Source organism: Eriocheir sinensis, chromosome 46, assembly GCF_024679095.1.
Source record: "Eriocheir sinensis breed Jianghai 21 chromosome 46, ASM2467909v1, whole genome shotgun sequence".
In the NCBI taxonomy this organism is placed as follows: domain Eukaryota; kingdom Metazoa; phylum Arthropoda; class Malacostraca; order Decapoda; family Varunidae; genus Eriocheir; species Eriocheir sinensis.
The window spans coordinates 6,353,288-6,371,555 of NC_066554.1; the positions used below are offsets into that span (position 1 = coordinate 6,353,288).

The following is an 18,268-nucleotide window of genomic DNA, read 5'->3' on the forward strand; positions in this document are numbered from 1 at the left end:
GTGGTGGTGATGGTGATCGTAGTGGTGGTGATCGTAGTGGTGGTGATGGTGATCGTAGTGGTGGTGATCGTAGTGGTGGTGATGGTGATCGTAGTGGTGGTGATGGTGATCGTAGTGGTGGTGATGGTGATAGTGTTGGTGGTGTTGATGGTGTTGGTGGTGTTGATGGTGTTGGTGGTGTTGTTGGTGTTGGTGGTGTTGGTGGTGTTTATGGTGTTGGTGGTGTTGATGGTGTCAGAAGTGGTAATGGTGATGGTGGCGATGGTGTACAATGGTGATGGGTGATGTGGTGGTGTTGATGGTGTTGGTGGTGTTGGTGGTGATGGTGTCAGAAGGGATTTAAATACCCGGACTGGTAATGTCAGGTTTTAAGGAGCTCCACAAATACAAAACTAACAAAAAAACAAACAAAAAAAAAAGGCATTAGGAAGAAGAGAAGACTAAATAAAATTGCACATAAGGAACTCTATAGCCACGTAGCGGGAAAAAAAATATATTAATAAGAGCAAAAGGAAGTACATAGCTAAATGGAATAATAGTAATGTTAAGAGTGACGTTCTTTAACAAGTGTGAGGGCGGTGCTTCAGGTCTTAGGAGGCGAGATTATAAACGGTGGACTGATGATAAGTACCTGAGAGTGAGGATTTTTTTTTTTTTTTTTTTTAGGGAGGTATAGGGGCGAGGGGAAGGGGAGAAGGGGAGGGGAGAAGGGTGAGAAATACCAGGTGGGGAGAAGTATGATTAGGGGAGAGGAAGTAGGTAGAGCAAGGGGAAGGAGGGGGGAGCCAGGAGGGGAGGGGACATCTGAGGGTCGGGGGGGGGGGGAGGTGGAAGGGGAGGGGACATCTAAGGGGAGCGTAAACAAAGATGAGTATGTGAGAAGCTTAGTGTGTTGACCTGCTGTTAATGAGACCCTTCAGTGGTGGTGGTGGTGGTGGTGGTGGTGTGGTGGTGGTGATATGTCGGTGAGAGATGAGTGGTGATGACTGTATGGTGGTGTTGGTGGTGGTGATGATGATGATGATGATGATGATGATGATGAAAAAACTACTGAAACAAATAATAAAAAAGATACTCGTCAAATTCAGTTCATATTAAAATAAAATGTCATTGTTTATTATTATTTTATATATTTAAGTTATCTCATTCTCACATTTCATTCTTTCCTTCTTGTTTTCCTTCTTTCGTCTTCCTTCCTTCCTTTCTTCCTTCTTCTCAATCTCCTCTCACTCAAAATCTACACATCTCACAACCATCCCTCCTTTATTTCTTCCTTTTTTTCTCCCTTTCTTCCTTATTTCCTTCCTTGCACCATCCCCTCCCTTCTACCCATCTGATCTCCCTTCTCTCCCCTCACACCTTACTTTTCACAACCCTTCCCCTCACATCACCACCTCTCGTAAATTCCTCTACTTCCCCTTTCCCACACACACATTTCCACGTCCCATCTCATTCCCCGGCCTTCACATGACTCACCCTCACCCTTATACTCTCCCTCATCTTCCTCTCCTTCCCTCTCCCTCTCAGAAACACGACACTCCTTTCCCTCCACTCCCTCGTTCTATTGACAGGAAAACTCTCCCTCTCTTTCTCTCCCTCCTTCATCTTCGCATTCGTTTTGTTTGCGTTTCTTTTGTCCGTATTTTCCGTCGTATCCCTTATTGATTTTGCTCCTCGCGTGATCGCCAATCTGCTCTGATGAATAGACGTCGCGTGGGTGTCAATGGCGAGAGGGGGCGAGTCCAGGGGATGAAGGAGGAACGTGTGTTTAGGTTAGTTTGCCCTGAATAGATGATCCTGTGCCTACTAATGAATGGAGGAGCGAAACTGTGAGGGAGAGAGAGAGTTCGGGGTGCGGTGCTGGTCGGGATAAACCTCCACACTGCCACCTAACGTCAAAGGAGTTTAGTTTACTTTTCCCGCAACTGAGGACGCGTTTCTAATGGAACAGAAAGGGTAACTACTAGGTGGGTGGGAGAGTTAGGAGAGCGCATGTAGTGGTAAGTCGTTGTAGTGGATGAGGATACGTGGGTGGGAAAGGTTAGTCAAGAGGGGGAAGGGGGAGGGAAGGGGAAGCAAATAACGTAGGGAGAGGACATCAGAAGAGGTGGGAGGAAGGATGAAGAAAACCAAGTGGGGAAAAGTATCGCAAAGGGAGGGGAAGAAAGAAGTACAGAGAGGACGAAGTTAGTAATGGGTGTGAGAGTTAGGTTAAGTTCATTTCAGGACCAGGATTGTCAGGTTGTTGTTCGGTAATGTAATGGTGAGTGCTCTAGGTTAAGTTAGGTTAGGTTAGTTTAGGTTTGTTTAGATTTGGTTAGGTTAGAAGGTTGTTGGGTAATGTTGAATGGTCTGGGATAGGTTAGAATAGGTTAAGTTAGGTTAGGGTAGGAGGTTGTTGGGTAAAAAATGCTCTAGATTAGGTTAGGTTAGGTTAGAGTAGGTAAGGAGGACGAAGCTAGTAATGAATGTGAAAGGTAGATAGGTGAATTCCAGGCTCCGGTTCTGATAAGTTTGTTGGATAATGTTGAGTTGTCTAGGTAAGCTAAGGTTAGATTGAAGGGACGATGCCAGTAATGAATGTGAAAGGTAGATAGGTGAATTCCAGGCTCCGGTTCGTCAGGTTGTTGGGCAATGTTGGGTGGTGAGGTGAGGTGGTGTCGTGCTGGTGATGGCTGGTTCTGGCGGCCCACAGGTAACGTGACACAGGTGCAGGGGTATCAGGTGGCCCCGGGAAGGCATGCAAGTGTAATGAGACCCGATGATGATGACTGATGACTGACACTCGTAAAAGTTGAAAGGATGTTAATGGTAAGAGAGAGTAGGAAAGAAATGAGACTTACTTAGATGACACTTAACAAGGAAGACTAAAAAAAAAGTTAGTTTTAGAAAAAGAAGAGATCAGACACGTAAAAGAGATTGGGAGAAAGTTAAATAGATGAGGCATAACAAAGAGGAGTAAGTAAGAGATATTTTTAAAGGAAAGAAGAGTCACACACGTAAAGGATGAAAGAAAGTTAATGAAAGGAGAAAGTAGGAGAAAAATAAGACTTAGTTAGATGAGGCATAACTAAGTAGGGTAAATATTGTTAGTTATAGAGAAAGAAGAATTGGGTGAAGACACGTAAAGGATGAAAGAAAGTTAATGAAAGGAGAAAGTAGGAGAAAAATAAGACTTTGTTAGATGAGGCATAACGAAGTCGGGTAAATATTGTTAGTTTTAGAGAAAGAAGAGCTGGGTGAAGACACGTAAAGGATGAAGGAAAGTTAACGATGAAAGAGAGTAGGAAAGACTGAAGACTTAAGAAGACGCATAACAAAGAGGAGTAAATTGAGTAAGTTTAAGAGAAAGAAAAAGTTGAGTAAAGGAGATACGTAAATAATGAAAAGAAGTTAATGATAAGAGAGAGTAGGAAAGGAGACTAACCTAGATGAATCATAGCGGAGTAGTATTTATTATTAGTTTTAAAGGAGGAAAGAGTTTACTAATGACAGACGCAAATAGGATGAAGGGAAGTTGATGGCGTTGATGGGTGACTCATGACAAAGGTGCATATATGAGGAAAGAAAAAGAGATAAAGTAAAGAAAAGATAAGTGGTAAAGGAACCTATATATAGTAAAGGAAGGAAGAAAGATAATGAGAGGATAGAAATAGGATCAAGAGGGACGTAAATAGATGGATGACATAATGCACCCACAAAAAAGAGGAAATAGTATGAGATATAAAGGAAAGAAAGGATGAAGAAGATAGTTTAGATGAATGACCGGTAAAGAAAACATTAAACGAAGAAAGAAACGGGAATGAATAATGAGGAGAGAGAGAGAGAGAGAGAGAGGGGTAAATAATACTGTGAGAACCACTTGTATTCTTCCACTCTCTCTCTCTCTCTCTCTCGTTTAACCATAACTCAACAAACTTTAAGTCTTCGTTATTTTCCTTATCTTCCAGACTTTACTTTCTTTTTTTTTTCTTCCTCGACAACTTTTTGCATTAGAAAGGTTGAGTCCCATAAAAAGGCGTTGTTGTTGTTGTTGTTGTTGTTGTTGTTGTTGTTGTTGTTGTTGTTGTTGTTGTTTTTATTTTCATTGCCTCTAATTATACTTCCTCTATTTCTCTCATTGTTTCTTTGTCTTTCTTTCCTTTATTCTCTCTCTCTCTCTCTCTCTCTCTCTCTCTCTCTCTCTCTCTCTCTCTCTCTCTCTCTCTCTCTCTTTTATCGCCACATCTCTCACAAGTACATGGTTTTCCTTCCTCGCTCTCCCTCCCTTCCCATTTTCCCTCCCCTCCCTCCTTCCCTCCCTTGCCTTATCTCCCTTCCTCCCCTTTCTCCCTCTCTCTCCCTCCTACAGAAGTACCACTCTCACACTTATCCTCTCTTCTCTCTCTCTCTCTCTCTCTCTCTCTCTCTCTCTCTCTCTCTCTCTCTCTCTCTCTCTCTCTCTCTCTCTCTCTCTCTCTCTCTCTCTCGTACATACCCTCCATTCCTTCCTTCTTCTCTCTCTCTCTTTCCCTTGCGTCATTTCATCCTTCGTCAATTCTCCCTCCTTCCCTCCCTCCTCTCTTTCTCTCCCTCCCTTTCTCTCTCCTTCCCTCCGTGGAGAGTCATAAAGTTAGAGGGAGGGAGTGTGCCAGATGCGATTGACTGTCAGAGGAATGGAGGGAAGGGAGGGAAAGAGGGAGAGAGAGGGAAGGGAGGGAATGATGGGAAGAGGGTACGAGGGAGATTAATGACGGAGAAAGAGGGAGATAAATTGTCCATAAAAGGAAGAGAGTGAACGTGAAAGGGAGAAAAAAGAAAGGAATTAGGAGGAAAAGGAACGTGATGAAAATATAAGAAGAGAGAGAGAGAGAGAGAGAGAGAGAGAGAGAGAGAGAGAGAGAGAGAGAGAGTCACAGGTGTATATCCCCCTAACCAAAATTACAATTGAACCAGAATGTAATATAGGTTTGTCGGAGTTTATAATGACAGTGAATCCGAACGTTTTGCTTGTATCGAATTGGAGCATATTAACTACATACATTATATTGAAAGGGTTATAATGAAAGAGAACTTGAACATGAGAGATAATTTTGAACCGAGCATTGTACCTCACCACCTACATTATCTTTTCCATATTTGCATTGTTAATTACTCTCATTACATAGTGTTGGAAAGATTCTCTCTCTCTCTCTCTCTCTCTCTCTCTCTCTCTCTCTCTCTCTCTCTCTCTCTCTCTCTCTCTCTCTCTCTCTCTCTCTCTCGCTATTTTTTTCTCGTATCCGTATTTTTTTTTTTTTTTACCTTTATATTTCTAATTATTCGTATCAGTATTTGAGTATTTTCTTCTTTCAACGCAATATTATTTTCTTATACTGGAAATTTCCCTCATCAGTATATAAATAATTAATGTTTTTTTCCCTCACATTTCTAATTACTCCTGTCATTTGAGCTCACATTATTATTTTTTGTCTTTCACCGTTCGGGCTTTGATAACATATTTATTTCATTTATTTGGTGCCTCACATCGCGACCTTGACACAACCCAGGAACCGATAAAACCCTTGCCGGCGGCCTTTAATTAGTCCCATCAAAGGCAGGAGGGAGAGAGGGAGGGAGGGACAGCACCAACACCTCAGAGCGATAAATAATTCACGGTCACCTCCTCTCTCTTTTCTGTCGGGTGCTGACGCTGATTAAAATAGAGCAAAACACCTGTATTTTTCCTCTAATTAAATATCTTGAAAGGTAATGTTTTTTTGTAATAATGATTTAAAAAAGGATGGCATTGCTACATACCTATCGTTCGTGTGTGTGTGTGTGTGTGTGTGTGTGTGTGTTACGCTCTTTAAATGGCCACGGTGACTTTAAAAAAACGCTCTGGGTAGCCACGTCATGTCACAGGAGAGTGGACGGTAACACAACAACAACAACAACAACAACAACAACAACAACAACAACAACAACAACAACAACAATAAAATAAGCGAGAAGAAAAAAAATGAACTTCATGATGACAGACTAATAAAATGAAGCAAGTAAACTGCGCCCCCCCCCCACCCCACCTCACCCCACACACACAGCACGCACACAACACACGCACACGCACACACGCACACGGATTACCAGCAGCAGCCCCACAACGTAACTAAGCCTTTCTATGTAACGATGGACTTCGCTGCCACCGTCATGCACACCGCTCACCTGCTCTCGTTTTCACCCGCACGACGTTGTTTACCTGTCCATTAATCTACCTGTCCCGCCCAGCTATTACCTTACTCATGCACGACTCTCAGTTACTATATTAGAGCGCAACACTTTCCTTAACTGAATATTACCCTACCTTTCTTATTGTTATCTGAACCTTTTCGCTACTTTGATGTGAGACTCCATAGTATAGGGAAAAAGGAAATAGCGGGAGAAAGGGAGGAAGGGAGGTAAGGTAGAGAGGTTGGGACCAGAGAGAGATAAATAACATACCTTTTTCGCTAGTTTGATGTGAGCCTCCTATAGGGAAAAAGGAAATAGCGGGAGAAAGGAAGGGAGGGAGGTAAGATAGAGAGGTTGGGACCAGAGAGAGATATATAACGTACCTTTTTAGCTACTTAGATGTGAGCCTCCACAGTATAGGGAAAAAGGAAATAGCGGGAGAAAGGGAGGAAGGGAGGTAAGATAGAGAGGTTGAGACCAGAGAGAGATATATAACGTACCTTTTCGAATAATTTCCTTTGATAGATGTGTTCAGTATTTTACACGTCATAAGCTCAAGTTCTTACTAATGTTCATATATACTAATTTTTTTCCTAATATACACCGTTGACTTTTGTTTTATATCACTCAGTTCTACAATCAATCAGAAGTATATATAAAAAAAACCGTCGTGATTCTCTTCCGTCTCCTAGTTTTCATTCTACTTTCAACCCTCAAAATGTTCAACACAGTCCCCATAATAATTTTCCCATGCCTCGGCCTCACCTCTTTTCGCCCTCACATTCACAACATCAACACACGCAGTCCCTCATGATAAGAAGAAACAGTATCAGTAGTGGGATCAGGAGTGGAAGCAGCAGGAGGCAACACCCAAGACTCAGTAACATCAACGCCACACCGCAGGCACCACTAACCTAACCTAACCTAACCTAACCTAACCTAACCTAACCTAACCTAACCTAACCAACGACCTTAATTGGAAGTGGTTAGAGAGGGCGTGAGGTGTGTGATGCTACCTGTGCCTACCTGGTGTGCTGAGAGAGAGAGAGAGAGAGAGAGAGAGAGAGAGAGAGAGAGAGAGAGAGAGTCTTGCTCCCCCAGCCTCCACATCTCCATAATTAATTCTCCGTGACTCACTCCTCATTTTTGGCCCCATCCCTCCCCCTCCCCCCCGCTAACTGGTTTCCCAAAGGCCTATGTCAAAATTTCCATGGATATGACTTTTCGACGCCCCCCCTCGGCCCTCCTTCCCCTCTTTCCCCTCCTTATTTCTTCCCCCCCCCCCCTCTCTCTCCACCCGCCATGCCTATTCCCTTTCTTCCCTATCACTCTCACTCCCCCAATTTCCCTTTCTACCCCTCATTCCTCCTCCTCCTCTTCCTCCTGCCATGCCTATTTCCTTTCCTTCCTCTCACTCCCTTACCCTCCATCTCTCCCCTCTCCTCTTTCCCTTCTTACCTTCCCTTTCTTCTTTCCTCCCCTCTTCTTATTGCCTACTTCACTGACCTTCCTTCCCATCCCTCCCCCTTTCTCTTCCTCCCTCTCGCTTCCTTTCTCCCTGTTGCCTCTTCTGCCTCCTCGACATCCCTTTCCTAACCTAAGAACTAGAAATAACGGTTTACCCATTCAGTCTAGTCGATGTAACACAGACATCGGAAGGAGTTTCTTTTCAAACCGAGTCATCCGTCACTGGAACAATCTTCCTTCAGAAGTAGTAAATGCGAATACTATCAACTCCTTCAAATATAGAATCGACCGTCACTTCGCTGCGTCGGGAGTAAACTGAATATTGAGTTGCTTTCATCTCCTCAATATCTTCGCGCTTCTCTCTCATCATCTCAGGCTTTCCATCTCTCCCCCAGCCCCCAGGCCCCAGAGCAGATTAAGATTAAATCAGGGGCAACCTCGTAATGAGCCAATAGGCTTTCTGTTGCCTGCGTTTCCATGTTTCCATGTTTCCATGTTTCCCTTCCCTTCCTTTTCCCCTCCCCTCTCTTCTCCCTCTTGTCCTCTCCTCTCTGCTGCCCCTTCTCCGGTCCACTTCCCTCCCTTTCCTCCCCTCCCCTTCCCCTCCACTTGCTCCCTCCTCCTCCTCCTCCTCCTCCCCGACAGATGGCGCGGCTGGAAACTTGTGATGGTAACTAACGATATAAAGCAGATTAACGAGAGTAGGCGTACACACACACACACACACACACACACACACACACACACACACACACACACACACACACACACACATACACACAAGATGCTTCTATTCCATTGTGTAGTACTGTGAAATTCGAAGTTGACATTTAAACTGGAAAAAAAAATGTAGAAATAATCGCATTCAGACAACCATTTCTCATAAACAAATCAAGGGAAACAATTCAAAGCCAGAGAAATAAAATTGCTAACTAATAATAAAGGATGGATGGGGCATGAGGGGGGGGGAGGAGGGGAAGTCATTAACATAGGAAGGGGAGGGGAAAGCATAAGAAAGGGGAAGGTTAGGTTAGGTTGGGGGAGGGAGAGGACTCTTCGACCCGTTGTGGTTGTGGTGGGGCGGGGATGTTGGTGATGTTGGGGGTTATAGGGGAAGGGGTGGGGGGTAGTGAAGCGGGTCTCATACTGGTGGGGGGTCTTGTTAGTGTGTTGGGGAGTAGGGTGGGGGAGTAGGACGAGAGGAAGGAAGGAAGAAAGGAAAGACAAAAAGATAGAAAGAAAGAAAAGGAAGGATAAAGGAATGGAAAGGAAGAATGAAGGAAGATGTAAGGAAGGAAAGATGTCAGTGGAGAAGAGGGAGGTGAAGTAGAGGAAGAAAAGGAGGAGGAGGAGGAGGAGGAGGAATGTCAAGGATAGTGGAAGAAACTGAGGAAGATTCGAAAAGAGGTAGAGGAGGAGGAGGAGGAGAGTGAGAGAGATGGAAGAATGAGAGATAAAGGAAAAGGGAGAAGAGGAGGGAGATAAGGATGGGCGTACGTAGGGGAGATGGAAGGAACGTGAGGGGAGGAAAGGAAAGGAAGGAAAGGGCAAGTGTGAAATGTCAGTTGGAGGGGAACCATTCTCTCTCTCTCTCTCTCTCTCTCTCTCTCTCTCTCTCTCTCTCTCTCTCTCTCTCTCTCTCTCTCTCTCTCTCTCTCATTTCGAGGTTTAGGCAAAAGAAGAATTATTTTTTTCGCCTCGTAAGTTTGTTCAGACTTCCTAAAGCCGCATGAGAGAGAGAGAGAGAGAGAGAGAGAGAGAGAGAGAGAGAGAGAGAGAGAGGGAGAAAGGGAGAGGGAGAGAGACCTGGAATATATGGGATGTTTGATAACTAACTAATCCGTCTACCTTGTCTTTTACCTGTCTCATATATCTTGTCTATCTACCTGTCTATCTTGGTATCCCTTTTTTCCGTCTATTTACTTACCTGTATGTGTGTGAATGAGTACTTACCTCCTTTCAATCATTTCCTTAAGTGCCGTCAACTCCACATTTCCTTTATATAACATCAGTCTCTCCTAACTATTCCCCTCTTATATATTTTTCCTTCAGTCCCTCCTTCCTACGTTCTCTCCCTCGGTATATATTTTGTAAAGCCCATATAGTCTCAAACATTTCGTAGCTTACACACCCACATCAGGTAAGGATTTCATAGAGGTTGTGGGCAGTGTTTCCATGGGTAGTTTTATGAGCCTATAGTGATACTTTGGGAAGGCTTCTGTACCGTGAACGCGAAGACACTCATGAGAACCGAATAATCTACTTTGTGGCCTTTGAAATTAGTTGTTGTTGGAGCCGAAAACGTCTTTATCTGTGTGTCGTACGTATATATATTGTTGTGTTAGAAGTCAACTGTTGCTCTGGACGATTGGTGTCACTACTACTACTACTACTACTGCTATTTCTACTACTACTACTACTACTACTACTATTGCTGCCACACGTACCCAAGCCCGGTTCAAAGTTAGAGCGTGATGGATGTCAAGGAAGGGACAGTAAACAAGTGGACGTGAGGCGTGTGTGTAGCGATGGGAGAGAGAGAGAGAGAGAGAGAGAGAGAGAGAGAGAGAGAGAGAGAGAGAGAGAGAGAGAGAGAGAGAGAGAGAGAGAGAGAGAGAGAGAGAGAGAGAGAGAGAGAGAGAGAGACTTCATAAACTCCACGGGCTCACGGTCTATGCTTTCAACTTATTTTTGGCTTGTTTTATGTCTGTGTCTGTTTGTACTACTACTACTACTACTATTACTACTACTACTACTATATTCGTTCTACCTGCTAACTTATCCTCTTTTATTCTCTTATTTATTTATTTTTTTATGCTAATGTGACCGTTTCCACCTTTTCTAATATGCAAGCGTGTGTCGTTCCTTTTTATCAACGTTATATCCGTTCATCTGCTACTTTGTATTCATCTCTTATCGTCTATGTCCCTATTTTTTCTATGGCTGTCTTTATTTATTCACTGCACGTTCTCTTATGTCCTGTTCTTTCTTCTTTATGTCTCTGTCTGTCTGTCTGTATCTTTGTCTGTCCCTGTCGCATTCTCTATCTGTCTATCTACCTCGTCTTCTATCACTGTCTCCATCTCTCAATGCCGGGAGTTTTTATTATTTTCACTTTTTTACGTGTGTTTGTTGGAGTGACACAGACGAGGCAGGGGCGGATGAAGAGATATGCGTTAGGGGAGTGTGTGTGGGAGAGGTGGAGGAGGTGGAGAGATCGGCGGTGGTGTGACAGTGACTGGTGGCTGGGCGGGCTGACTGGCTGGCTGGGTGTCTGGCTGTCTGGCATATAATCTGTATCACTGGGTGGCCATCTGGTTAGGAAGATTGCTCGCTGGCTGACTGGCTGCTCGGATGATTGGGTGACTGACTTGATGAATAGTTGGCTGGCAGAATGTAGGATAAATGGTTAGATAGCTAGATTGATGGAGAGATGGATAAGTAGATGAATTACTGACTGGCTATCTGACTCTCTGGTTGACTAACTGGCCGACTAACCAAGTGAATGAGTGACTGACTGACTGACTAACTAGTGTGCTGGCTGACTATCTGAATGCTGGGAGACTGACTTACTGGTTGCATGAATGGATATATGATATTCTGACTGACAGGTTGACTGGTTGACTAGCTGACTTACTAACAGACTGACTTAATAATTGGCTGACCGACTGACTGGCTGACTGGCGGACTGGTTGGCTGGGTGTTGCGGAATTTATGTCGATCTGTGATTCGTGCAAGCCAAGGGTGGGGTGGGGAGGGAGCGGGAAGGTAATACAGGTGTGAGGAGGGAAGGTTTACAGGTAGGTGGTGTGCGTGATAGGGAGAAGGAGGGAGGGAGAGGTGAATGAGGAAGGAAGGGAAGGGACAGGTGGAAGGAGGAAAGATTGCGATACAGGTAAAATCCAGTAGAGGGAGGAAAGGAAAAGTGAGGAAGGGAGGGAGAGATTCTAAACAGGTAAGAAAGAAAGAACGGAAGGAAAGGAAGAGAGGACGGAAGAAAGAAAGAATGAATGATAGAGAAAGAGAAAGAAAGAGAGAGACAGAGGTGAGGCAAGAGTGAAGGTTATAAAGGTATGAAGATAAAGGTGAAGAAAGAAAGAAAGGAAGGATGAAGGACAGGAAGTAAGGAAGAAGCGAAGCAGACCTAAAAATGCAAGCGTTTTAATCTTGTATTGCTGAGAGAGAGAGAGAGAGAGAGAGAGAGAGAGAGAGAGAGAGAGAGAGAGAGAGATAGAGTAGATAGGGAGGGAGAGGAAGGGAAGGGAAGAAGGGAGGGAGGAAGTGAGGGGCATAGGAGGAGGGGGAGGAAGAATAGTGGGCTTTAAAATATAGTGAGGAAAGAGCTATTTTTTGTTACTATGTGTGTGTGTGTGTGTGTGTGTGTGTGTGTGTGTGTGTGTGTGTGTGTGTGTGTGTGTGTGTGGCGCCAGAGAGAGAGAAAGAGAGAGGGAGAGAGAGACGGACGGTAAGCTATCGATCGGTCTCTCCTCTTCCTCCTCCTCCTCCTCCTTCTCCTCCTACCTCCAGCTCCTCCCTACTCTTCCCTCCTCCTCCCTCCTCTCTCTACCCTCTCCTCACTCCTCTTCCCTTCTCCCTCACTACGGTATCTGTCTCCTCCTCCTCCTCCTCCTCCTCCTCCTCCTTTCATTACCTTCCTCTCTCTCTCTCTCTCTCTCTCTCTCTCTCTCTCTCTCTCTCTCTCTCTCTCTCTCTCTCTCTCTCTCTCTCTCTCTCTCTCTCTCTCTCATCCACCCGCACCACATTCCCGTTTTCTTTCTCGCCATCAACAACACAACAGAAAACGGGAAGCCACAACACCTCTCCGCCAGGCTCAGAAGTGTCCCCTTGACCCACCTGTGAGGCCAGTTCCTAAACCAGTCCCTCCTCCTCCTCCTCCTCCTCCTCCTCCTATTGTTGTTCTTCTCCTCCTCCTCCTCTTCTGTTCCTCTTCCCCTTCTTCGACTTTTTCTCTTTTTCCTCCTCCTCCTCCTCCTCCTCTTCTCTGCTTCAAATCATGTGTTCTTTAGTTTTCTTTGATCTTTCTTTCGCATTGTTCTCTCTCCCTCTCCTTCCCTCCCTCTCTCTTTTCCTCTCTTTCCTTCTTCCTTCATCTAGTTTTCTTTTATTTTTCTTCCGTATTGCTTGCTCCCTCTCCTCTTTTTTATTCTTTTTTTTATATCTGTACTTCGTTTTTTTATGGGTTTCTTTTCTCCTCTTCGTCCTTTCGTCTTCCTCTTTCCTCTTGGTGGTTCTCTCCTCTCTTTCCTCTCTCTCTAATTTTCTTCTCTTTCCTCTTGCTGGTCCTCTTCTCTTTTCTCCTCCTCTTCTCTCCTCCTCTAATTTTCTTTCCACCATTTTTATCCCTCGTGTTTTTTTTCTTTCCTCATTTTTTCTCGTATCTCTTTGCCTCCCCATCTTCTTTTCTTTTTTTCCACTCGTATTTCCTTCTTTATTACCTTTCCATATTCTCTCTCTCTCTCTCTCTCTCTCTCTCTCTCTCTCTCTCTCTCTCTCTCTCCTTTTGTTTTATTCTCTCCCTCCCCAAACTCATCCCTCTCCACTTTTTTCTCTCTCCAAGTTTACCAGTTTGCTCAGGCAGAGAGAGAGAGAGAGAGAGAGAGAGAGAGAGAGAGAGAGAGAGAGAGAGAGAGAGAGAGAGAGAGAGAGAGAGAGAGAGAGAGAGAGAGAGAGAGAGAGAGAGAGAGAGAGATTCCTAGTGCCATTCCGCCCGCTAGTGTGGCCCTGCACCGTGCCACAGGAGTCCACGGCCAGGATTAGTGCCAGGGCTGTCCAGTGCCTATTTCTTCCTCTCTTTTCTCTTCCCTTTCTTTTTTTTCATATTTCATTTTTGGCCAGATTTTTCCTATTGTTGTTTTTGAAGGGGAGGGTTCTGTTCTCTGTGTGTTGAGGGGTGGGTGGGGGTGGGGGGGTGTTGTGTGTGTGTGTGTGTGTGTGTGTGTGTGTGTGTGTGTGTGTGTGTGTGTGCGCGCGTAGGGATGGACGTTGTGGTTTTTGTTTTATCTCGTGTATATATATCTATTTTTTCCTCTTTTCGTCTTACTCTGTTTTTTTGGGGAAGTGGGCGAGTGAATTTTGGCTCTTTTTCAATATATAGGAAGTGTTTGTTTGTTTGTTTGTTTTCCTCACTATTGTTTTTCATTTCTGTTTTCATTTTTCTAGTTTTTCTGTTATGTTCATTATTCTATTTTATTTTATTATTGCATTCCTTTCATTTCTATTTTTATTTCTATTTTATTTCTATTCTATTCATTATTCTATTTTATTCTATTATTTTAATATATTTATATATATTTTTCATTTCTCTATTCCACTCCACATTTCTCGTTCCTTCTTTTACAGTTGGCGTTGCACCTTTTTCCTTCATTATTCATTTATTTTTGTATATAATTCTGTTTGCTGTTGATTGTGATAGAATTTACCTTGAGATCCGAGTGTATTTTGTCTCTATCCATTGTTTCATTTATATATTCCTTCTTGAGTATAAATTCGGTCTCCAAACGTCTCCCTTTCATCTAATTTCAAGAGGAGAGTATCAGGCCACCTCTCCTCCCGAAACTGACTCTCTTTTGGCCACTATTCTGAACCCTTTCTCATGTAGGGGCAGTGTTTAGCGGGATTTCTTTCTCTTATTAATAATTTTTTGCCCATGAGCTCCTTCCTTCGCTGTAAAAAAAAAAATATGTAGGTTTAAGCGAATTGGTCTTTGGCGCCATTAAACCTGACCCATTTTAAACGTTAGCGTGTTTAAAGAGCGAGAGATGAAAGAGAACCGCGCTGATAGTCTTCGTTTAGCTACAAGAATCCAACTTATTAATGATTATAATGCAATAGGAAATAAAACCGGGGAATTTACAAAGCTAAGCTGGTTCAATTATAGCAACTCAGCGGTATTATTAGAAAGCAGTGAAGGATGGGGAAGTAGGCTAGTTGTAGACCCTGTGATAGACGTATTGAAAGCTTTTTAAAACATCGTACAGAAAGAGAGACAAACAGGTAGGCAGATAGATAGAAAGAAAGGCAAAATAAGACGACAGACAGAGATTCAAAGAAGACAGAGAGGCTAACAGACAGGAAACTAACGAACTCCTATCTACTCACACTAACCTAACCACTAACTACTCACTCCTATCTACTCACACACTAACCTAACCACTAACTAACAACTCCTAACTACTCACACGCTAACCTAACCACTAAATACTCACACACTAACCTAACCACTAACTACTCACACACTAACCTAACCACTAACTACTCACACACTAACCTAACCACTAACTACTCACACACTAACCTAACCACTAACTACTTACACACTAACCTAACTTTTTACCGTAATGAAGCAGCAGCGATGGTGGCGGCGGCGGCGTTGGTAAGATCACACGCCTCAAGGTAAAAAAAAGCTCTGAATTTATTAGTATCGCTTACCTATAATGGCGCCGAAGCTCACTCTTAATCACCGCACGCTCTCGGTTAGCATTATATCATGGTAGTTTTTTTTAATGTGTGTTCGTTTACGTGAGTTTTAAATGGACTATAAGAGGGAGAGGGAGAGGGGGAGAGAAAGTGAGATGAGTCTACGGTACTTTCCCATCGTTTTTCAATTACCTACTCAGACTTTTTACCCGTTTATTTCTCTTTCTCTCTCTCCCTATCTATCTATCTCTCTATCTATGTTTATCTATCTATATATCTATCTATATATCTATCAATCTATCTATCAACACAGACAAGATAGGACACCGCAAAAAAAAAGGCGAGGAAAATGTGAACCGTGAATGGGAGGGAAGGTGAACACGATCGATAGAGGGAAGCGAGATATAAAGTTAGAGGTCACAGACGTTGACTTTCGGGGGCCAACTTATTTCAGCAAGACCAGAAGAAGAAGAAGTTTGTTTAGGGGGTTACGCTTGTCTTGTTTTCCATCATTTTGTACTCTTTTACTCTTTCTTTCTCTATACTTTTTTTTTTTTTATAATCGAAGTCATCTGTTTTGCCTTCAAGTTTGGCGTTTTGTTGCATGCTAAAGAGGAGGAGGAGGAGGAGGATAGTTTCATAAAAAGTCCATGAGCTAAAATATGAACCAAGTCTGAAGTCTCTACGATGAAGAGAACCGAAGTTATGGCCAATCTGACGTTTTGTCCGACCTTGACCTTGACCTTGACCTTTGACATCAAAAATTTAATGGGTTCTATTCTGAATAGACACGAAGCTTCCCTGAAAAAAAATTGGTTGAGATATCCTCAAAATTGTGCACAGGAGACTGTTAACGAATAAACAAACAAATAAATAAACATACTGACCGGACCGAAAATTTAACCTCCTCCAACTTCATTGGCGGAGGTAAAAAGAGTAAAATATCAGTTATAATAAGGATCGTATTTCAAAGGAGAGTATAATAATGGAGGCAGAAACGTCATCGTCATCATCATCATCATCATCATCATCAAATAAACACCCTTTCTCCATCTTCCCAAACATCCCTCCCCTTTCCCTCCCAACCCTCCTTCCCCTTCCCTCTCATCCCTCCCAATCCTTCCCCCTTCCCTCTCATCCTTCCCCTTCCCTCCCATCCTTCCCTTTCCTTCCCTCCCATCTTTCCCTTCCCCTCCCTCCTCTTTCCCCCCCTCCCTCCTCTTCCCTCCCCTCCCTCCTCTTCCCTCCCCTCCCTCCTCTTCCCTCCCCCTCCCATCCTTCCCCCTCCTCCCCTTCCCTCCCTTCCTCCGCCTCTCACGCCCCACACCAACTCAACACAACACAAACCAGCCAACCACAAAGGGGTTAGAGAAAAGGACGAGGGAGCCGATGCTGTTTTTTCTTCCCTGCGTTGTTTTTTTATTAGGGACCACTCGCGCACCCTTAATTGTGGCCTTGGCAGGGTGGAAATTGTGATGAGGCCGCGGCACGAGACTCGCCACGCCTGTATAATGGCCTACACACACAGCGGCCCGCGCGAGGGAAGGAAGGCGGGGGGCGGGACGGCGGGAGGGGGAGCCACATGGACAGAATTTTTAAGCAGGGTTTCGTATCCTAATTTGTGGTCCATGGATTCCCTTTTAGTGGTATATTAGCGGGTATGAAGCGGTCCATGAGCTCGGTATATTTTAAAATGATATATCCGGCGTTTTCTTTACTGTATATTGTAAATGTTATTGTATATATAGGGTTTCCAACTCTGATGATAAGTAGTAACTGTGCCTAATAAAGCGAGATTCTACTGTCAGATATCATAATACAATCGGAATCAGTTAGTGACTTTGTAGTGGCATCCCATTGATAATAAGAAATATCGTGGGGAGGTAGTTTGTCATTTAAAAAAATATATATATTACGGTACTGATTAAGGATAAGCTTGACAATTCTGTACGCAACGTTCCAGATAGTACTGACATCAAGAGGAAAGATATATACTAAAAAAAAAAAGCTGATATACTAAATTATCGTTCATTTTTTCTGTATATTTATTTACTTATCATAGTCCAATTTACCTGTTTTTTTTTCTTTTCTTTCTTGCATATACCCTGCTTCAGCCCCTTTGCGAATGCTGATTAAAGTGAATTCCAGTCCTTTTGATGAACACCCTCCATTTTTTTCACTTCACTGCGTATGTAAAAGTTCCTTCCGCGCAGAGAGAGTGGGTGCGTGGCTGGCTGGTTTGGCGTGGAAGGAAAGTCGTCGTTATTTTTATGTTTTCATTTTTACTAGGAAAGCTTAAAGTTGTCCTGCCAATAATCCGTTCGAACAACTCATTTGTGTGTGTGTGTGTGTGCGTTTGTGTGTGTGTGTGTTAAAGATAGAGGCACACACACACACACACACACACACACACACACACACACACACACACACACACATAAGTACTCGTGACGTGACACTGAATAACATTAACGCATTTCCTTCCACTTAATTATAATCACCGTAAACCCAACTATTTGCCTTTTTTTTATTGACCAGATGGCGACTTTTTTTTAACATTTAATGAAACTCGTACATCGTGATTGCAATATTCGCGGAAGAGCATAGAAATAGCTTACAAAATACCTTAAGCCTTGAGGATTGGGGTATGATATGATTTCATTCACATCTGACACATATCATCCTTTATTTTATCATTAATCTCATAAAAAAAGTTACCCAGGAATTATATAAGGACATTTTTTCTCTATTATCACATATTGCGAACATTTCTTTGCAACTCTTCTCACCTTCTTACACTTTTAATACGTTTTTACTGATGATCTTCCAAGAAACTACCTGGGAATAATATTGGGAGTATTTTTTGTATTATTATTATTATTATTATTATTATTATTATTATTATTATTATTATTATTATTATTATTATTATTATTTACTTTGCCGTACAATCATCTCTAAAAAGGGTAATGAGCTATTTGTTTATAGTTACCAAGGAATCGTATTGAGGGCACTTTTCTGTATTATTTTTTTGCTTTTTTTCTGTATACATCTGTGTTTATCTATCTATCTGTCTTTCTACCCACCTACCTACTTCCCTACCTTCGTACTTACCCACCTACCTACCCAGGAATCGTATTGGGACATTTTTTTCTGTATTACTTATTTTCTTTAC

At 43.1% G+C, this 18,268-nt stretch overlaps 1 protein-coding gene across 48 annotated transcripts in view; it reads left to right on the forward strand.

Annotated features, from left to right (window-relative positions):
- Window positions 1-18,268, forward strand: part of LOC126981009 (ankyrin-3-like) — a 224,740-nt gene that overhangs the window by 81,332 nt on the left and 125,140 nt on the right. The window lies entirely within an intron of this gene.